The sequence below is a fragment of the Camponotus vicinus genome, unplaced genomic scaffold, assembly GCF_025532165.1.
Source record: "Camponotus vicinus isolate PSW18456_S1 unplaced genomic scaffold, iyCamVici1.0 SCAF_2, whole genome shotgun sequence".
Classification (NCBI taxonomy): domain Eukaryota; kingdom Metazoa; phylum Arthropoda; class Insecta; order Hymenoptera; family Formicidae; genus Camponotus; species Camponotus vicinus.
In genome coordinates, this window is record NW_028141956.1 from 15,485,879 (window position 1) to 15,502,164 (window position 16,286).

The following is a 16,286-nucleotide window of genomic DNA, read 5'->3' on the forward strand; positions in this document are numbered from 1 at the left end:
TGCAACTATTTTTATCGAATTGAGAAATTCTTGATCTTCTTTTCTGTCACGTACAATACGATATCACGTACGATATCAATATGAAGAAATTAAATGTGCGAGCTCGACTAAAATGTGTAATAACCGAAGAAAAATTTCTTTCTTTAAATACTTGTGCTATTAGCCGCGGACATTTCAGATTTTACATTTAATATATGTAATTTGATCTAATCATTGACTCAGATAAGAGGAAAAATAATTTTCCTCTTATTATTAATTTTTTGTACCAAATGACCTATTAACAAGCAATGGATTTCCCTTTTGCGATTGCATCAAGAATTCACCGGCAATGACTCATAGTTAGGAATAAAAATATTTGTTTGACTATGCAACACTGATTTCTAAAGAATGTAAATCAGAAATAAGATAAAGAAGCTATTTATAATACTAGAACGATGTCATAATTAAAGGAGATATTATATTAGTCATAAATGGAGCAGAAGTGGTAACTTTTATGCAAATGAAATTGAAATTTTTATCTCAATAATTACTAAAATTCTTTATTTTATTATTATAATATTACATATATATTATACATATATATGTAATTTTAATCAGAAATGCTCATTTCCAACCGATGAAATGAATGTTTTAAAAAAAAGTTATTTTGCTTAATCATTGAAGAATGCTAAATTAAGTTTCACATTATATAGTACATTTTTAGATATCGATCGACGTCACGCAGTATGTAGCAATTATTTAGCGATTATTTTGCGATGTAAAGGAGCATTTCCTGAAACGTGTTAAATCGTCCTTGGAAATTCCTACTTCGCCATTTATGACGTACTCATGACGTTTCAACCAGTTCCGTAGTATTTATGAAAGTTGTTTTCCATGTGTGAAGGTTACGGCCAAGAGCAGCGCAAACGTGCGAAACCACATATGTGCGATGACTAATTCTTAATGCATGTATATCGCATGAGATGAAATGGCGTTGAGAGAGAAATTTTCTAAGAAAATATATGTGTAATTTTTCGATCAACATATTTCTTAGTATCAATTAATATTAATATTTTTGTCTTATATATGCAATACAATACGTTATTATATTTCTTGGAAATTTAATTTCTTTATGTCAACTGATGCTTAAAATGAGTATATTAATTAGTAATAAAAAATATTGTTATCAAAATTAATTAATTAATTAATAATAAAAAATATTGTTATCAAAAAAAAGTTAATTGATAATAAAAATATGGTTAATTGTTAAACAGAAAATAGTAAAAAATTTGCTGCGTTAATACAATAAACTTATTTATAATCTATAAATTAATAATATTTTTAATTGCGTAATTTTTTAAATAATTTGTTTAATTCATTTTGTTCTTAATTACGTTACAGCTTTAAATAGCTAAAATATAATAAGGATTACTGTGTTTTCTAGCACATGTATCTTTATATAGCATATATAAAACTTAATAAGTATATTTATAGAAACAAGAGAGATGCAAGAGGAGAGAGAAATAGACTAAATTTTAGAGAGTATTTTCTAAAATAATAAAATATATATTTTATCTTATTATTTTGCTCTTACTTTTCCTCGTTTTATTTCTGATATATATATTTTATATGCAAATTTAATATTAATATTATTAAAAATAAATTTTACATAACTTTTTAATATATTTTTAGTAAAAATTATATACTATATTTGTGAATTCTTACAAAATGTATAAAATGCTAAAAAGTTTTGCACGTATTAGATATCTGACTGGTCAGTTGAGAAGAATTATATGTCATAATCAGGTTATATACTGCATCGAGTAGAAGGATCTTCCTAAATTATTCATGTCATTTAATAAATACGTAAATCGATGTAAAACAAATCGGATCATCTAGTAACCGATGTATTCCGATATACCTGATAGTTCTTTATTTATTCGCGCGGTGGGACATATAATTCATTGAATAACCAACCGTCTCGGCGAATGCTATATTGGAAATATAATATATATTCTTTCATTTCCCAGGGGACTCTTCTAAGAGTTTAACGGAAAAGATACCGCTAACGCAAAGGTAGTCCTCTCACGATCGGACCCATTCTGGTAGACGATCACCTCTTGCCTCGGATTAATCTATCTCTTATCCTACCTTTTCCTCCTTTCTCTCTCTCTCCTTTTCTCGGAAAGACTAAAAACGATGACACGTCTTGAGGCAACGAGGATATATCTCTTTCCCTACCCATTTTCCTTCCACCACCAACCTACCGAGTACTTATGGAGTCTCTCGCAGATTAACTTTTGATACGCGTCCTCAGTCTCCGTGCTAGCGCCGATTCATACATGTGCGACGTAACACGTTTCGTTGCCGATTATTAAATTTGTATTAGCGCCGGCGAATTGCCCGTAAAGCGTAATTTGACTGGTAACTCGAGAGGTGTGAAGGCATTACGGGAAGAGAATCACGGTATATGTATATACGTACGTGGAACAAAGAGGAACTCTGAAGCACTGTGAAGAAGAGAGAAAGAGAGAGAAGAGAGGAACGAAGTGAGCAGCATCGAGAGGAAGAACGAATCAACGTGAGTGTAAAGTAATCGTTAATCTTGTTGGCCGCGAAAGCATGGAGAATATCTACCGTGTAAGTTTAATGTAAATTATGCAAAGTGATTTGCATCACGCGCACGCGCCGACAGGCGCTTTAGGGCCTCCCTTTATATTCGCGAAGCAAACCGAGCGCGGTTTTATGCTCGATCTCGTGACGGCCGTGATTCCACGGCAACTCGGGAAACCGTTTATAGCCCAGGATCGCATTTGTCTCCGAGAAAAGTTTATATACTGTATGAAAGTGTTCCATCAAAAATTTTGAAGGCAATTTGATACTGCCGCCGCTACGTATCTGTTAAAAAACCAACTATTTTCTCTATCTTGTTTATTGTCTTTCGCAATTGAAATCTTGTTTCAATGTTTCTTCTATATTAATCGCGTAAATAGACAAAGAATGAGATTATTTATTTAAATTTATCGCAAAAAATAAATCGCAAGTAAATAAAAATAATAACAAATTTGAGATTTTTCCATTGAAAAAATATTTTTGTTTGAACAGTAAGGATTTGACGTTTTCAAATATTATTTAAAAATCTATTATTCCTGCTAATTACGTTATAATGGCTATATCATGCTAAAAATATATTTCGTGTAACACATTTAAAATTATTGAAATTTAATTTAATTTGTAAAAAAAAAAAAAAACAAAGAAATATTATATAAAATTGAATTAATCTTACTATTAATAAGTATGTAATATATTAGTAGGGAGTGTACAATATAAAAAATCAAAATCAAAAGAATAAAAATAATAAAAATTTGATATACATTTTATTTAAAATAACGAAATTATTCATATTGAAAGATCCGCATTGCATTCATACAAACATAGATGTGTAAATGACACTTGATAATTACTAATGATACCGAAGCATTCTTTGTTTGCGAACAAGAATTAATCTCCAAATTTTTCGTGCACGAGAAATGAAATTAGCCAGCTTCGGTTACCGGAGCATTCACGTTGACAGGAAAGACAGGTAAAAATTAATCGTTCTCGTCAACCGCTTGAGAGTCAGCCGGTGTACGGGTAATCCTTGTGATTTGTATTTCCTCGCGGTAATGCGTTGGCGAAAATAACGAAAAAAAAAAAGAAGAAAAGAAGAAAAGAAAAAATCGGAGAAGAGACAGAGGTAGCGCGGCGAGGGAGTGCACGAATGTACTCGGATCCGTGTATTTCATTCCTACGATTGCAGATTACGGTGCGATGGACCTATTTTTTAAAATTACGATGCACCATATATCGGCTGCCGCGTGACAACCTGGCAAGGCTAGGCGATAAATTGTTTTAAAACCCGTTGCGCATTTATAATGGATATCCCGCGTATGGTCTCGCAAACGCTCCATAATCCTTCCGCTCTGTGAGAGACACGATGATAAAAAAAATGGAAACAAAAAAATAGAATCTGCGAATAAATGCTGGCTCACATTTTTTGAAAGGTTTATAACGGAATCACGTTATCAACGTACGATAAATCACAAATCTATGAAGAAACGAGTATAATAGAAGATTCTCCGTTTCTAGCTCCGTCTCTTTAACAGTCGATAACGCATTCCTCCGTTTCTCTGTCTATATTATTGTAATTTAGAAGGGAGCAGCAAAGCGCTAATCAAGGGTTACTTAAACTAGACTGTCGGAGCAACAACTTAGTCTAAAGGTCCGGTCACTGTATCGTGGAGTAATGTTGAAACTTTCCTCTGGAATTATCGCGAGTATTTCACCTGAAGGAACCAGATATACTCACCCATTGTATTCTGTTCCACGCTTGGAATTTAAGCATTCAGATGGAGATAGCGCAATTTATTATTCTGGACCAAACTTAACTCGTCTTTAATCATGTTGAGTGGTGCGCGTTGTTATCTCGATAACTTTTATTGCAAACTTGAGCTCTTTTCCGAAAAATTTGATATTTAAATCCGCATGTTTTTAATAACATAAGAATTGATCAAGAATGTGTCGTGTATCATTCTATGCACATTTAATTTTGCACAATTTTTACCACGTTAGATTGCTTAAGTTGGACATTAGAACATCGAGTTGAGAAATAGTTTCAAACTGTTTTAATTGCTTAGGGCGATGCTAGTTTATCTTAATGACGACGTTGCGTGTCGTCATCGATTTTACTAAACGTATTGCTTAGGGATACTTTACAATATTGTGTACGTTATACGTTTAATAGCTTCCATTCACGGAATAATTTTTATCGATATTGGTTTAAGTACCCCGAGGCAATGCCAATTGATACTTTACTGAAGACGCAATATGCGTCACAATAAGAAAATAATGAAAAAATTTCCCACAATTTATACATTAAGTGTACGTATATTTGCGATATTATATGTTGCAAAACAGATTGTTATTGACGTAAATCTCTCATCATACTTGGAAAATATTTCTAGAATCAATCTCTCTCTTTCTCTTTCTCTCTCTCTCTCTCTCTCTCTCTCTCTCTCTTTTTCTATTGTACAATTCAATACAAACATTTTGAGATTGCTTTTAATGTAAAATTTTAATAGAAATTGTGTATTTGTATAATGTTATAATTTTGTAAAAAATTTAATGTTACAATAAATATGTGAAATAATAACATTGAATAATCAACTATACATACTAAGCCAAACTAAAATATTTAAATATTTTAATATGTATGAATATATATGAATATATATGATGAATATATATGAAAATGTTTATTAAAATTTACAAGAAATTTCTGATATATATTAACATATTTTATATATACATATGGATATATTTTATATGGATATGGATAGATTCTATAAATTATATTTATTGATTATTATCTTTAAATCTTAATATGTGGAAATGTTATATAAAACTCTTTTTATATACAAAAATAATAACAATCACTTTCAAATTAATATTTATGTTACATTACATTATACTTATTATACTTTTCAATCTTTGTTTTGTCTTGCAACAATTCTATTCGAAGAAAAATCTGAATAGAAAATATAAATGTTTATTTTTAATAGCTCTAATGCAAATATATTGCTTTTGTGATAGAAATAACTATTGCAAATTATAGAAAATTTCTAATACAGACTCATATGAAAAGAGTACGATAAGGGTTTTTTATAATATTTAACGCAATTCTTTCTTCACATATACATTTTACTCGTAAGATTTATTAAAAGAAAATATTTTTTTTTGGCATTTGTGTTAAAAATTTACGATGAAGTTATGTGCGAAAAAATTGCCTTATTATGGTTCATAATTTTACGACGTTCTTTAAGCTGAATATTGCAAATCGCGATGACAAGATATAATTTTTATTATCGATGATATAATCTCCGTAAAATAGCCATACCGCGATGTAATATCGTGCCGGGATGCCATTGTATTAAACTACAGTGCAATCAATCGATCGAAACATATATTACCCGTAAATCTCCGCGTGATGATATAAATTCAATTTAAATGAATTAATATTTAACCGGTATTGTATAAAAATTATTTATATGTAATCCGTAATTTAATATATTATGGATCATATACCCTGTAATATTCCAATATGATATTATGTTCATCTTGTCATTTTCCATCTAAATTTTGTCACTAATTGTGTTTAACGAAAAAAAGAATTATTGAAATATATTCGCATATTATAGAATTATAAATTTAAATCTAATGTTGTTATAAAACATTATACTCAAATGCATAAAGTATATTGTAGTATTGTATAAAAATTTCATATCATGATATTGTCATTAATTGTGTGTTTTATCTAAATAGTTAGTTGTTTACCATTTTTTTACCATTTGTTCGGCTGAGAATATAGTTTCAAAACTTTTTAAACTTTTTTAGACGAATAAATTGCAGACTGCATTTTAGCTGTGTGCGAAAATTTTGCGAAATGCGATATAGTGTGAAATAAACACACTCTTATTCTTAGCGGATCAGTTTTGTGTGGAAACTTTATATAATCTTCTTTCCTTGTACTTCTCACCTTTCCCCAGCGTAAGTTTATCAGAGTGTGTGTCTATGTATATCGCGAAATTTATTTTCTCTAAAAGTTATACATATATGTACATACATATGAAGTCGGAACTTCTGTTTAAATATCACGTTGCAAATTTTTTTTTGTACATGGATAATTTTCAATAGTTTTCATTCAATATCTTTTCGTATCTTTGCAACTTTGTATATATATATATACTTTTCTTTTAAATAAATCTAGTAGTATAAAAAAATATGTCTTTTTTATTCTGTAATCGCTATATAGGCTATGCTAAATGTTTGCACCTTGTTTATTTAAATATGAATATCAATGTATGTGGCAAATATTTATTTGGTATAGGTATTGTATCATGTCTAACGTGAGTTTTCAATGTGTGTGTGTGTGTGTGTGTGTGTGTGTGTGTGTACTGAGTGTGTGTGTGTATTGGATGTTTACGTCTTTTCTCATTAATTGTGTTTATATTATTTAACGATATACACAAATACTATTATTTTATCTAAATTTTCTTGAAAATTGGAATATTGTTCTATTTTATTTCGCTACAATGTGCTACGCATTCGCGAAACCATTAATGCAGCGAAATAAAATAGTTATAAAGAAAACTAATGTCTTAATACGTTAATCGATGTCGAAATAATACTAAATTTTGATGCATTGGAAATATATCGAACATTCTCGTGAAATAATACCACATAATTGAGTTTTTTTACTATATATTACGCAATATAAAAGAGCAAATTAATTTGTTCGAAAAATGAAAACTCGTGGAAACGTTATGCAAATCCTTGAATAAAATAATTATACCTTGGTAACTAAATTAAAACATTAATTACATAAAATATTATTAAATACTAAAATACGGAAATCATTATTTGTTGAATGCTATTTCAAAATCATTATTTAGCTAGCTATTAAGTCAATTCTCTAATGTTTTTTCTGCGTACTATAATAAATTTTAAAAGAAATTAAAAATATAAAATTTGATAAAGATTATGTTTGTAATAAATTTTAAAATATATAAAATCTCATAACAGAAAATATGAAAAAGGAAAATACATTTTAATATTCGTGAAATCTGATGTATGGAGGAGTCGAATTTTTTCGTTAGATATTCTCATTTATACGGAAAATATATGCAGGAATTAATTTTTACAAACAATCGCGTATTTCTTAAGTATATATCGAATTTTTCTCTTGATTTTGGTGCATACGGTAACTGCGTTATTCTATTTGACATATAAAAATATTAGTTAATTTATTAATTTATCGTTTTCCAATTCGTTCTCTAAATCCAATCATGTAGCATTTCGAGCGAACTTTAGTTTAATTTCTTTTTATTAACTATTAAATTATTGAATTTTATTACACGTATACGCATATACATATATACATATATAGTTACTTATTATATAGCGTTAATGCTCGTCCAAATATTATTTTAAAATCTACCCGTATAATATTATAAATCACACTTTTTATTTTTATTAATATCTTTCTCTAGTTTAATTCTTTCTTATTAATCATTGAATTATTGAATTTTATTACATACATACATATATGCACATGCATATATATGTATGTATATATATTCTATAATAAATATAAAATTTTCAGATTTTTAGTTGAATTTTCGTGTGGGACAATACTAAGAACATCTAGTGCTCAAGGATGCATCTCTCAGCATCGTTCTTCCTTATCACAGTATGCATTCTATTTCACTCGACAGTCGGCATCACAGAAATGGTCAACTATGATAATGTCTATTTTCCTGACCAAGCGGATTATATCAAGTTGGCTAGAAAATGCAAAGATAACATGATATTGTGGCCAGGAAACCGTCGGTGTTACAAGGAAGGCGAGCAAGGTCCCTGCAATGTCGGTCGAGTATTGGTTTTCGATCGTCGGTCATGGGAACCATATTGCAAAGATCTTGTATTTTAAGGTATCTTTATATAGAAAGAAACTTAACCAACTGGCGATATGTAATTATTACATACGTAGTTTAGTATAGATGACGGTAACGACTATAAATTTCCCGACATGCGTCTAGGAAAGAGAACGGTGTTCCGTTGAGGCTCAATTTTATCTAATACAGACAAAAATATTTGTCTAACAATAAGTAAAACACATAAAAATTTCCATGCAAATATAAATATTATTTGTATCTATTGTACTATAAATACTTTTTATTTTTACTGCATATTTAACACAATTATATTTTATGAAAATAATATTCTACAGTAATAAGAAAATTATATCGAATACTATCTTTCTGTTGGAAGTTTACATTTTTAAGATAAACAAGATTTATAATCTATTATAAACAAATTGTAAAAAAAGAATAAATTAAAAATTAATTTAATAATTAGCATAAATTATTTTAATTTTTATTTAAATACTTATTGAACTTATTGTAATTCTACAGAGCAGAACATGATGTTAATATAATAATAGTATTGCGTGTCAAGCTTATATAATATAAACATTTTGTCTGAAACAACAATCTTGTCTCTCTTGGTTTGTTGCATTTATTTATTTATAATTCTCATTCTGTATGTATTAAATATGCTCATTATCACATTTAAAAGCAATTCGTTTTGATTGTATAAAAATCGATCTGATATAGGAATCAGATTTGTTATATCTTGTATATAATGTTGTATATATTTTTGCTATAATAAAATTCTTGTTATATATATCTGATTAATCAATTTTTATTGAATGCATTACTAAAAAGTATTCATATATATACATTTAAAATTAATGTAATAATATCTATATGAAATACACAAAAAATAATTTTGTGTGTGTATAAGATATTTCTAATTTCGTAAATTTTTTATGTTTCGATACTGTTAACATTACAAATGGCGACTTCTTCATCGACTTGTATTTAAATTAAAAATGTAAGCGATTTTAATAAAAAATTGTTCCTATTATTTTATTATTGTCTACAATATTCATATATAAATATATATATATTCAATATAAAAAGAATCACTTTAGTATTATCTCTTTGCCTACGCTTGTATTGCCATTATATTTGCTGATAGCTGATAAGAGTAAGCGAATGAGAAAAGAAAGAAGAATAAAATGCTTTCGAGTGCCAAATATCCATTTATAATACCGATACGCATGCATATAAATTATAGATAAAGTAAAACGGCAGTTCATTGAAAATAAACGAGAGGACCGTGGATGTTTATCGAACCTATGTATATGTTAGTATTTATTAATCGATCGAGACTCGATGTGTTCGGAGAAGTGGATAAAATGACCCTCATACCTTGTTATTTCGGTTCGAAGGGTTCTCTGTTCGTCTCCGTGCAATATCTCAAGGCCCAATGTGACATCGATTCGCAATTTAGTGCGGCGGTTGACAATATGGAGAGACGAGAAATGATTTGGAGCTACGAATGCTGGCCATGGCGCGGTCGTTTCGAGATATCTCACGGCCCACCACCCTCTTCCTCTTCCTACACCCTTACGTACTTCATACGTGCGCAGGGTAACAAGCATCGCGAGATGTTTTCGATTAACCTCATTTTAAGAATGACTGTCGTTCTTTACCATCGAATGGAGGTCCGATAGCCTCGTCGCGTTTTCCATCTTTATTCCTTGGTAGGCGCGCAAACAGGTCATGATCGAGTTCTCCTTCACCTTCTCCGTCGTATTGGAATTCTGTCCAAGGAATATAGAAAAGTTGAATTCCTCAATAGCACGGTTTATAATATCATCTCTGCTATTAATCTCTCGTAATTTCAATATCTGTGAATATTTGATGGTTGAAATATGAGAGAAATCGCTGGATATGACAGCAGCAAGAAATATCACGAGATTTTAACGAGAAAGAGCGATCATTATTTGCGATAGAATTTATGATATAAATATACTTATTTTATATAAAGTGCATTATACATACAATAAAATATACAATTTTTTCTAGTGTTCTGCAATGATGGAAAATGTGAAGTTATAAATGTGATTTAAATGTAAAAATAAAACTGGAATGGAAATTTTCAATCAATAATTCAAATTATAAAATGACGATAAGTTAAATTTGTCATGCATCGAATCTTTAATTGCTATTTGAATATTATATTTTATGCAAAAGTACATAGTATAAGATTTCTGTCAAATTTATAGTAACACTTAGTTGATTCATATATTTATGTCCTCAATGAATTATATACTTTAAATATCAATATCTTTGAAATTACTTTGCTCATTCATATGTTCCATAAAAAATCATATTCTATAAAAAATTATATTAAATTCAATACAAACAAATGTATATCAGTTAATATAAGAATAAAATAAATATATCAAGAAAAGAGATATATTTCCTTTGTTGTTTACAATATCAATTTAATATACGTGATATATTATTCAAGCTTCCGGTACGTCATTTCCCATTATTTTAATTTTTCAAAGCGACGTCCATCTTTTTTAACTTGTAACAAATCTCTCCGCGCGAAGGAAAATGCGCCACGCGCGTTGTTACGAAGTACAACGATTAAGACTCAGTGCCGCAATTCCAATTCCTTCCCGTTCGCGTTTGCCGTATTCATCATCTCAATTTTATTCCCGCCAACTCTAAGTTTCGCGCGAGAAATTTGTTCGCGAATAAAATCGAGCATGTCGAGATACATCGTTCTGCCTCGAGCGAAAATAAATCTACGGCCTGTGAACTATGGTCAAGGTGGTGTGATAGCTTGCAGAGAAGCGAGTTAGTCGCGTTGGCTACTAACTTTCTTCTTCCTTCTTGTTTTCTACAATTCGTCATTACAATTTCATCGCTTCGACTTTTAAATCTGCTAAATTAGCAGCATCACAATGTTCGCTCCGAGGTATAACGCGATTCGTATTACATTCGAGTAACATTAAATTAAATTGAATTAACAGGAAGAATACTTGAACCGCATGTAGGCAGAAATTAAAATTGTTATCAGCCTCGAATTATCTGTTGCGATTTGTTTTTCATATCTCGCTTTAAATTTCATGATAATTATGTCACGTTCAACACAAACTGCCGTTGCGATAAGTTGAATATTGTACTTGTTATTATTTTATGAATTATATATAGATTGTCAAAAAAATTCGCTTCGATAAAAAAAAGAATGTTAATAATTAAAAGAGTTAAGAATTAAGGCTTATATATGTATAAAAATCAAATCTGTATTCTCAATTTTATAAAATTTATCTTCTTAGCTCGTCTTATGCCAACACGGCGCAGTTTAATTTCACTTTAAAGTAACATTATTGAAGTTCAAGCAACTTCTCAGAATGTATTTAGAGCGACACAGTTCAGATGCGGAAGATAAATACAATGGAAATTCAACGCTATGCTATCGCATGTACGATAAACGGTGTCTCACAAAACGCCGGGTCTCTTGGATGTGAACAGCTTAAATGTATATTCCAAGTAAACTCTATAAGAGGGTTAACATCGCTAATATCGCGGCCTGAATACGTGCCTTAGACCATAAACTATAACGCTTAAGTCCATCTAATCGTTTCTCCCAAGCAGTTAATCGCTCAGCGGTGCGATTTTAGCGAACTGCTATTTATGATTTACACACATACACACGCATTTATACATATTATACTTATGAAAATTAATACATTATAAAAATTTATTTTTAACAAATTAGTACTTTTAAAGATTATTTAATTTATATTATTTATAGACATTTTTTTTCTCCGAATGAGTATTCTGAATTACACGTAAACAAAAAGAGAAACTGTCTCACTATCTCAGTTCTAGTACTTTTATAATAATTTTAAAACTTTTATAATAATAATTTTATAATAATATTTCTAAAACTTTTATAATAATTTAATTGATTTAAAACATCTATTGATTATTCAACGCAACAAAATTTTTTAAATGCGAATTGTATTATCGTCTATTAATTTCTTGAGAAAATGTAATTTTATTTTCACGATTTTATTTTTGAAACTATGTACGACATTTATGATAATACTTTTTATCTTTTTTCTTATTTAATTCTTAAGTGTTGCGATATGTAAACTCTCAACGGAGGTCGCTCTAACGGTTGGCGGAAAAGAGGCGTCCGCCCAAGGGACAATTTTAACTTTCTCATGCCTATAGTTCCCATATCCATAATTTCAACTTTATTCCTTGAACTTCTAACTTTTGCAGTATTCCAGAACGGGATTTGTTACTCGGTTACCAGGACCATCTCGGGTTAAGAACCGAGGTAATGAGGTATGTTCTTTAAAAAGTACCTCTAAGGGTTTCGATACTTCTTTGAATTTGCATCTTTTAACGTCATTTTATCCGTATCCAATTTGCGTTAACATTTGCATGACTACGGACCTTCATAAGAATGACAAAAGTTTAAACGTTATATAAGAGAATGATTTAAATACTGCAATGTTCTTTACAGTGTTTCGATTTCTATTAACATTCTTGAAAGAATCGAATTCTATATTGTAATGTAAAAAATGCCTCAATTTCTAATAAGTTCACAAAAAATATATTCTAAACTTTAATATATAGTTCTTGTCTACGTCAAAATATTGTAACATTGTATATAAAATTAATACGTCATACTGTCAAAATTCAAGAAGTTTATTAATCTCGAATTGCAGTTATTATTTTGTATCTTTTTTCTGAAATCTGTCAACCTACGAGACTCTTGATGCGCGTAAGCGCTGCTAAGGACCTACACAACAATGATTAAATTCGCTCGATTTTGTTGAGCGGCATCACTCTCCCGGTCGGAAATGCGAGATATCTCGTTGTATCCGGGCTTGTCGGTGTTCATAGCGTACGAAAATGGATGATGCCGGGAGAGATAGAGATAGGAACAGATAGAAACGAATAGGGATGAAGGTTGAGGGGAGGAAGATCACTCGCCGACCTTGCACGCTTGCGCACACACATATATCTTTATATCATATCCTTATTTCTCACACCTCCTTCCTCCACTGAAAACACCTTATGGTAGCTTCTTGCACCACAAAGACGAGAAATCGGCGACTGAGTTTCCGCCGTTAAGCTAAATCCCCGCGAGTCTTGCATTGCGTCGTCGTCGTCGTCGTCGTCGTCGTCGTTGTCGTCGTCGTTGTCGTTGGGACGTAAAAAGCGGTTCGACGACGGCCGACGTGACAAACGATCGCAGTCGTGGACGAACGATTCTCATCTCTTGCAAACCGTTACAGCGCCTTAAGCATCACGTGGATGCGAAGATATATATACTTCGATTTCGAGATATTGTAGATTGAGAGGCATGCCGAGCTCTGCATTCGGATTTTGCATTTCTAAGCCGTCTATAGAAAAGAGACGTGAGTTAGCATATAGTTAAAATTGAATAAATAGTTTTAATCGGAGATACTTAAAATATAAACTTTTATAATAATATTTTAATGGCATAAATGCTCAATATTAGAGCTAAAACTAACTGTAACTAAGTATAACTTAAAGTAATTATGCGATTTAAAATGTAAGAGTTGTATGTATATTTAAATGTGTATGCATGGCATTTCCTTTTCTCAGTTATTAAATATTTTATTACAAAATCAAATCAATAATAAATTATTTTGCAAATTAATACTATTTACTTATATTTAATTAATAAAATTAAAGCATTTATATTTTTGTGTAACTGGAAAAAATACTTTAATATTTTATTAAAATACTAATTAAAAATTAATGTAATATATTCTTATTTCAATTTAATTGATGAATAAATCTTTTTAATCAATTCTGCTCTAAAAACTAATTATAATCAAAGATTATTAATATAATTTGATTGATTTTTTTTATGAATTTATTTAATTTTATATATATATATATATATATATATATATATATATATATATATATATAAAAGACAGACATTGTACTTGTCTGACTTTCATAGATGTGTAGGCGTTTTATTAATCACAATCCAATAATTTACGATATGGCGATGTCTCGGGACAGGTAGATAATTTGATCAAGTACAGCGGAATTCCGTTCCTATGACAACGACATAAATCGATAAATTGATTGACCTTAATGTTATTATGCAATGTCATTCAATTTATGAATGAAGAATATAATTAAACCATAAACGTTAGCTGTGAATTAAGTATATTATGATGTATAATAGGAAAAATATTTAACAACAATTAAATTATTTTTATAATGTAAAGTTACATTAGATATATATTAGTGCACAATCTTTTGTGCATAAAAATTAATATACATATAACACACACATTATTATCAATCAGTAATATCCAACGAAAAAAATGATAAAATAAAAAAATTATATCGAAAGATAAGAGAGAGAGAGAGAGAGAGAAAGAGAAAGAGAAAGAGAAAGAAAGAGACAAAGATTAGATATTATTTTATAATTAGATATAAATATATAATAAATATTAAAAATTATCGATATTTATATTATATTATAATATTTTTCTTGTTAATCTTTAACTATATTAGCTTCTTATTGATATGCTATCTACAAAGCAAAATAAAAGAATTAATATAAAATAGAATAACTATAAAAATATAATATGAATGAAAATAGAATTAACATTAAAATATAATATCAATTTATATATACACATATATGTATATATATTACACACACACACACACACACACACACACACACACATATATATACATACATGAATTTGTAATATTTGCTTATTAATATTCTCGTTTTAGAGGAATTTTTAAAATTACTATGTTTTTACATCAAGTTTCAAATAATAACCAACAACTGTGCACTCGGAGAAATATTAAATAAAAAAAGCATTATATTACAGAAGCTTTCATATGAAAAGTTTATTACGAGAATGACATATGGAAATACCGCATATAAAATATAAATACAGCAAAAACAAATCGAGTCGTTCACAGTCCACAACCGCAACATGTCAAGTAGTTAGTTGTAGTACCAGTTAACAAAAACAGTGCTGCGATACTGTGCGGCCGGTCTTTTTTTCTCTCCTCTCTCCTCTCTTCCCATTTTACTATAATCAATGTGAATATTTTAAGTTTTCTCAAAATAATTTTTTTCTATTATTCTCAATACTTCGTTAAGTAATTTTGCTTCAAAAATTTTACTTTCTCTTAAGATCTTTCTTCCATGTACGTTTATCGATTCTATATTACATGAAATTTCATGTCTCGCGATACATTTTACCAAATATTCTATGTTTTCGTGTAATAGATATCGTCAGTAAGTGCAAAAAATCGATCATGTCACGCGCATATATACCTTCTTTTCCTAAATACATTTCAATATTCGGTTAGAAGGTAACTTCTTCGTACGTAACGTACCTTCGCAAAAACGTCAGCGGTAGATGGGATAAGAAGGGAGGAGAGTAGAAGGGCGACAGACGCTGCAATATTCTTGGCTCGCATTGTACGTGTCCCATAAGTTGGCAGGCGAGCTTCCTCTCAGCGACAGCTTGACAGAACATACGCTCTTTCCCGCTCGAATCGTTTCGTCCCTGCACCTGTTCTCCTCTCACTCTCGCACCCTCACACTTCCTAGTCCTTCTCCCTCGTCTTCTTTCCTTTCCTGTTATCCTCCCTCCTCGTTTCCGAAAATAAAAGTTTATAAGCTAACGCGCGTGTGTACATGTAGGTGGGACTCGAACATGGATACGCTCGACGAAGGTGCGGAAAGTAGAAACGTCGGTGGGATAGCGAAGAAAACGACGGAAAGATTGGTAGTGGAAGCACCAACAA

The 16,286-nt window shown here is 30.0% G+C and overlaps 1 long non-coding RNA gene across 2 annotated transcripts; it reads right to left on the reverse strand.

Annotated features, from left to right (window-relative positions):
• Positions 1-602: 602 nt before the first annotated feature.
• On the reverse strand, positions 603-2,554 carry LOC145967410 (uncharacterized). Of its 2 annotated transcripts, none has more exons than XR_014437407.1 (3): positions 2,247-2,554; positions 1,705-2,169; positions 603-989 (listed from the first exon to the last, which is right to left on the reverse strand). It is a non-coding gene; the product is annotated as an uncharacterized LOC145967410 (long non-coding RNA). The 2 variants fall into 2 exon arrangements; XR_014437408.1 differs by having other exon boundaries at positions 606-989; positions 2,043-2,169.
• Positions 2,555-16,286: the final 13,732 nt, after the last annotated feature.